The sequence below is a fragment of the Narcine bancroftii genome, chromosome 9 (assembly GCF_036971445.1).
Source record: "Narcine bancroftii isolate sNarBan1 chromosome 9, sNarBan1.hap1, whole genome shotgun sequence".
NCBI lineage: Eukaryota > Metazoa > Chordata > Chondrichthyes > Torpediniformes > Narcinidae > Narcine > Narcine bancroftii.
The window spans coordinates 111,413,027-111,419,026 of record NC_091477.1 but is presented as its reverse complement, the minus strand read 5'-3'; the positions used below and the strand labels follow the sequence as shown (position 1 = coordinate 111,419,026).

Genomic DNA, 6,000 nt, shown 5'->3' with positions numbered 1-6,000 from the left:
TATATATATATGTGTGTGTGGGTGTGTGTGGGTGTGAACAGTTTCCTGAAATGGTGGAAGGCATCAGTAAGTAATTTCTTGTTATTTGAATCTTGCATCTAATTTATTTAAGAAGCCTCCCAAGTAACACAGAGACTTAACATCTAGGAATGCCTGAACCTACTTTAACTGTACACACTCCAACTCATCCTGCTCCCACAGGACAACTGAAGAAAATGGTTTTGTTTCTCCAGTCTATCCTCTCAATGGAAATACTCTGTCCCATATTACATCCTGATGAATCCCCTTCAGATTTTCCTCTAGTGTGGTGAGCAAAACTGTAGTCAAATTCCAGCTGTGCCCAACTATTGATCACAAAGCTCTACCACAAATTCCCTGCTCTTGCATTCTGGCTAATGAAGTAATCCTATCCTGCGTGCCTTCTTCACCTCCTTTGCCATCTTCATGGATCATTGGACTTGTTCCGTTACTTGCTCGGGGCCACTTGTTGTCCACGTCCTCTGCTTTATTAGTCCTGCCAGCATACATCTGCTTGCACTTATCAGGATGAAATTCAATTTGCTGTTGCAAAATTACCACTCTCCTCACTTATCAATTCTACTGCTTTTATTTTTGTGTCATTTCCAAACTTACTGATCATATCTTCAGCCTTTGCATCCAAATGATTCACGTGTGTAATAAGTAAGGATTCCTGTTGTACACCGGTCGCGATAGGCTTCCAAGCACAAGAATTATCTCCATTTCTCGATGCCTACCATTACGGAGCCAATTTTGGACGAAGGGTTGTCTGCTTTAATTTTTGCACCTTTTTGTGATACAATAGAAATCTGAAACTCCAGATCGCTCAGCGAATGGTTCGGTCTGGATGTTCTGGATTCTCGGGGCAGTACTATTGAAATTGCAATTTTAGGAAGCATAAAGCTGCACTGCGTTTGGACAGAACACTTGCAGCTTCAGCTGCACTGCTTGACGCTTCTCTTGCCTTTAGACTTTGTAATTATTCCGCAGCATGTCGGGCACGTCATGCAGACTGAAGCTGTGGTCCTGTTCCACAAATGTACTAGCCGTTTCCACGGACTTCTCTGCTTGCAGTCAACTGGGATTTCCTGGTCGCGAGTTGCGCTGACGGGCGGCTCCGCCTGAACCTGTGAGAAGTGCCTTCGCGTTCACAAAATATGCTCGAGACAAAAGTTGAGAACAAAGAACATTTATTTACATTTACAACATTGCAAGGTTGGGTACTCTCCCCTTACCTCGGGAAAGTACCCCGAGGGCGGGAAGCCTCTTTGTTTTTATACAATTTTTACTTCACCTCCCCTTACATTTGTCTTACCTTTGTCCTTCTTGGATTGGTTTGGCACTCTCCCTACGTCTAACTCTTGACTGACTCCAACTTTTTCTTATCCCGTGCTCACACCTCCTTTTCCCCACCCCTTATTAAACAATCTCTTTGTGTGTTCGTGCATATTTCTATGTCTGCTTAAATTCCTCTGTTATCTTGTTTACTCTGTTCTGCTTTTTTTCATGCGGCATTTTACACAAGAACATTTTAGCTTTTTCCTTTCTACCTTCTATAACTGTTTCAGAACTCCTACCATTAAAATAGTAACTGTTTCTAAACTCCTACAAACCCTGAACCCTTCCGAAGACTCATTGAAGCGTTGGTTCTCCCTCCAGTCGTGCGAGCTTTTATTCGCGCTACACCGTTGCAGCCTTTGTCATATCTTAAATCGGAGCCTTTCTGATGGCGAATGTTTCTCTCAGAGCAGGATTGCTCACACCACGTTGGAGTTTCTTAATGATTTCAAGTTTGACCCTCAATGTCAACAGGTCCTTTCTCTTCATACCACGAACTCTCTCCACTGTTGTGCGTTTGGAAACTGTGGGCTCACCTTGCCGCTTTGCATTTGTAGCACTTTACATAGAAAAGCCCGCTAAGTTTTTTTAAAAAGGTTGAAAGTTTTTTTGGAGGGGTGGGTGGGGGGTCCCGGATTTCTGGGCTTCTCCACCGTACTTGGGGCAATTCTCCTCGTTATCCAGCAGATGCCAGTGTTGCCACTTGCAGCGGGGCCGCAGGGCAGGAAGCGCGGCCGGTCCTGGTCTCGGCGCGGCCGGTCCCGACCTGTGGCGTGGATCCCGCAACCTGCGATGCTGGAGCGGACTCGGACCCTTCCTGCCCCGGGACGAGCGGCGCAACAGACTGGTCGCGGTCACGGTGAGGATGACAGGGTCGGCGGCTCGGCCCTTCTGGTCCACTGGTGGAAACGTTCCGCCTGCCCCCCCCCCCCCCCCTCTTTTTTGGTTGCTCTTGTTTCAACAGCCGCAGGTCTAGAGGATCAAAGATGCATTTAACCCAGGATCGTGCCGATGTTCTGCAGTGTCCGGCGGCTGCTTTAATGGGTGCGAGGCGCCTAACCCTAACCCCTGGGGGTTTTTTTTAACCTATTTGTTTTCCAACATTTTAGTTTTCCTGGTTGCTTGAATTCCAGATAAAAGTTTATTTTTTCTATTTCAATGGCGTTTCAGAGCCATTGTCAAAAGTGCTCAGTCTCTGGAAATCACCGTGGTCACTTTGGGTGTGAACACGCGAGCTTCATGATGGTTCGCATTCACCTGTTGCTTGAGGGATGAGTTGCAAAGATGATCTGGGGGTAAAAGATATTGGCTGAGGTGGACACTTAAAGTATATTTTGAAGTGTAAGTGCAGAATATTGGAAAGTATTTGCTCAAATTTATTATCATGCAATTGTTCAACTGGGCAAAACAGCATTGGTGCCAACACAAATATAGACATAACACACATATTTATAATCAAAGAGCTGGTTGTAAACTTCCAGAAGAGAGACAGAGCTCACTTTTAAGTCTGCATTAACAGTGCTGAAGTTCAGATTGCACATAGCTTCTTTGGGGTCGAGAGACAGAGCTCACTTTTAAGTCTGCATTAACAGTGCTGAAGTTCAGATTGCACATAGCTTCTTTGGGGTAAACCTCTCCAGTCCCCCCCTGACCTGGTCCACTGACATCAATGCAACAACCAAGAAAGCACACCAGCACCTTCCTATGAAGTTTGAGGAAATTTGACATGTCTCTTCTATCCCTTCACAACTTCTATGAGGCACTATTGAAATCATCCTATCAGGTTGCATCACTGGTGGCAAGAAATTGCAGAGTTGTGAACGGAGCTCAGGTCATCATACATTCTCCCCCTCCCCACCCGAGATTCATGAGTGTGAGATCACCACACCATCAAATGCAAGGACAGTTTCTTTCTCATGGTTATCAGACTCCTGAATGAATTGTAGAAATTGTGTGGCATTTGCTCTGTACTAACTGATCTCTCTCAACACAAAAGTACAAGTACTGGTCTGCTTGTAAAACAACCACTAGCATTACATTTTCAAAACGTGTAACAGTGAACTTGAATTGCTTTGGGTCAATTTCACAGTTATTTCACACTTTTTAAAATGGAAGTTTTTCCTTTTGTGATTTTCAATCTTTGTGTCCTACAGCTGAATTTTTGTATTGAAAAAATATTTGCAAATGATGGTTTCAGTCCCATCACACATGGAATTGAGAACAGTCCTGATTAACTCAGAAGGGTTGGGCAGCAACAGTATCCGTGTGATAAGAAACTGTTAACATTCTGGGTTGAAAACCCTTCTTTGGGACTGGGAAGAATGAAAAGAAATTAGTTTCAAGTTACAGAGAAGGTGAGGAAGGGATTTTTAGGGTGATACATTTTTGCAAGAGTAGAGTCATGGGAGTCATCTGGTTGATAGGTTTATGGGAGTAATTAGAGAGAAGTATGAGATGAGAGGAGTCACTGAGCGTACAAACAAAGAGACTTAAAATCAGTGGTAGCAATGATGATGGCCATGATTTGCAGTGGGGGAGGATCCTGCAACACTTCCCTCAGTGGTTTTAAGAGTAGGCCAGAAGATCGAGACTGCTGGATACGTATGAGGATTCCTGACCATATTGCTGAGGTACTGCCGCTGACCCCGATTCCCTTCGATGCTCATGACAGTGACTGTTGGAGGAAACTGATCAGCTCCTCGGGTTTCGATGTTTCTTTCTGGGGGATGCTGGGATGTGGTGAACCCCAACCAACTTCACTCCCTAGTATTAAAAACCTCAAACCCAGGGACCCTTATGGTGTGGGCGTTTCAAGGGCTGGTGTTTTCCAACACCAATGTTCAGATTGGGTCGGTAGGACACAGCAAGTGTGAGCAGGAACTGTACCCAGGAATGACTGGTGAGAGAATGGACTCAATGCATGACCACTGGACTTGCTCATGGCTCCTCATGGGATGGTACAATGTGCCTCGTTGGCAATCTGGGGGAGCACCCAGCCTACAGAAAACAACATGGCAAGAGGACAATTACTGAGGTGGAAAGGTTCTGGGTAGTGACCTTTCGCTGGTATGGCACTGTCTAATTGTTCCGATAGGAGATATGTATGACCATGTTGATGGAGAAGCTGGCCAATGAGATGGATGTGGCTCTTTGACATATCAAGGATGCATGAGTGGCAGCTGAACTGGCAGGTCTTTGGATGGAGGGCTTTCAGCACTGCATGGCCTTGAGCTACCTATTGGCAGCTGAGGGTGGTACTTGTGGCATTGTGCTAAGGAGTACACACTTGTATTCAAGATGAATCGGGGAATATCACTCGCATGGCTGACCACATATAACAGACAGTGAACAAAATTAAACAAGCCAGGGACTGGTTCCTTGACCACTCCACTCCATGGGGGATCTGGTGTCGTTTGGGGCAGTAGGAGATGGTGGATCATGGTAATATATTGGGCAGCAACCATCAGGCTCATAACACTGTGCAGGTGTGTGTGGGTAATGTAATAAGGTGTCCCCAAGGTAAATACTAGCCTGTGGGCCGAAATGGCACAGTGTGGAATGCTACATGGAGCGTCACCCCACTGTTCAGGACAGGGTACTCCTCACTGGTTGAAAGTCAATAGATTGAAGATCACTTCTTCTGCCCATGAATATCAGATTACCCCCCCCCCCCCCCCCCACTATAGTGGGTGCCATCTTTCAATTCATCCTCTTCACCTTAACTTATGTGACTCGATACCTCAGCTGGCCCATAGCACCAGGAGTATAAAAAGTGAATCGTGTATGACTTCCTTTTTTTAATACCCGAGTCCTTCCCTGGCTGCAATCCCGCAGGCAATGCTGGAGGACTAATTGTGCGGTGTGTTGCTGTAAAGGTTGGGGTCTCAATCTGGGTGTGCACTTGTGGGACTATTATGGTTTAACTGAAGATAGATGTAACTTCAATCCGTGTGCTGTGCTTCTAAATCAGATGGGAGCAGGTACTATTTGTTCTAACCCCCAATTGTCCATATCCCTTCTCTCAGTATTTGTATTTCAGTGAACTTGCATGTTTTTGGTCCCCATTTGTAAATAAAATCTGTGCTTTGATATTAGCGAGTACAGAGGGTTGTAACTCCTTGAACCCTTCCAATCTGTTACCTCAACCTCACCACCAAATGATGTAAGAAATGTAGTCCCTCCCACTAATAGCAATGTAATGATGACCAAGTAGATGATTTTAGTGAAGCTAAGTGAAGGATCAATTTTGACCAGGTCATTTGGCTTCAAAATGGTCTGGAGAATTCTTTTTGAAAATGGTTATCGAGAAAGTTCAGTAAACATCAGAGGGTTTGGGTTAGCGCACCAGGGTTATCGCATCAAGCTGTCAATGTGTTGGAAATGTCCACAAAAGGTTGACTTCAATTTACCTTCAAAATGAAATTTCATCGCAATCTGCCTAATGTTTGGGGAAGCAAAATTAGTGAAGAATGTCTCGATGAAACCAATCACTTTTCAATTTTATCCACCCAAGCTTTCCATTCCTCCGACACTTCCTTGTTAATAAGTAGACAAGCAGAGGCAAGTGAACACAGTTTTAGAAATCCCAGCCAAGTTGTCAAGGTCATAACCTCAAACTAATGAGCTGGGAGATCTGAGGGGAAA

General features: G+C 45.0%; 1 protein-coding gene and 1 long non-coding RNA gene across 16 annotated transcripts in view; one reads left to right on the top strand and one right to left on the bottom strand.

The window, feature by feature from the left end:
* zbtb38 (zinc finger and BTB domain containing 38) overlaps positions 1-6,000 on the top strand; it is a 137,444-nt gene that overhangs the window by 56,160 nt on the left and 75,284 nt on the right. For 4 of the 15 annotated variants that reach the window (XM_069897308.1, XM_069897313.1, XM_069897312.1 and 1 more), the window contains exon 1: positions 2,047-2,215. The exons of 6 other annotated variants lie outside the window; for them this stretch is intronic. The gene's annotated coding sequence lies outside the window, so the exon portion shown is untranslated. Of the gene's footprint in view, positions 1-1,532; positions 2,216-6,000 lie in introns of those variants that run through there. 5 more of the 15 variants (XR_011344321.1, XR_011344323.1, XR_011344324.1 and 2 more) reach the window with 5 other exon arrangements.
* Positions 1,253-6,000, bottom strand: part of LOC138742642 (uncharacterized) — an 83,345-nt gene continuing 78,597 nt past the window's right edge. The window contains exon 3 of the long non-coding RNA XR_011344333.1: positions 1,253-2,645. This is a non-coding gene — a long non-coding RNA (uncharacterized lncRNA). The remainder of the gene's footprint in view (positions 2,646-6,000) is intronic.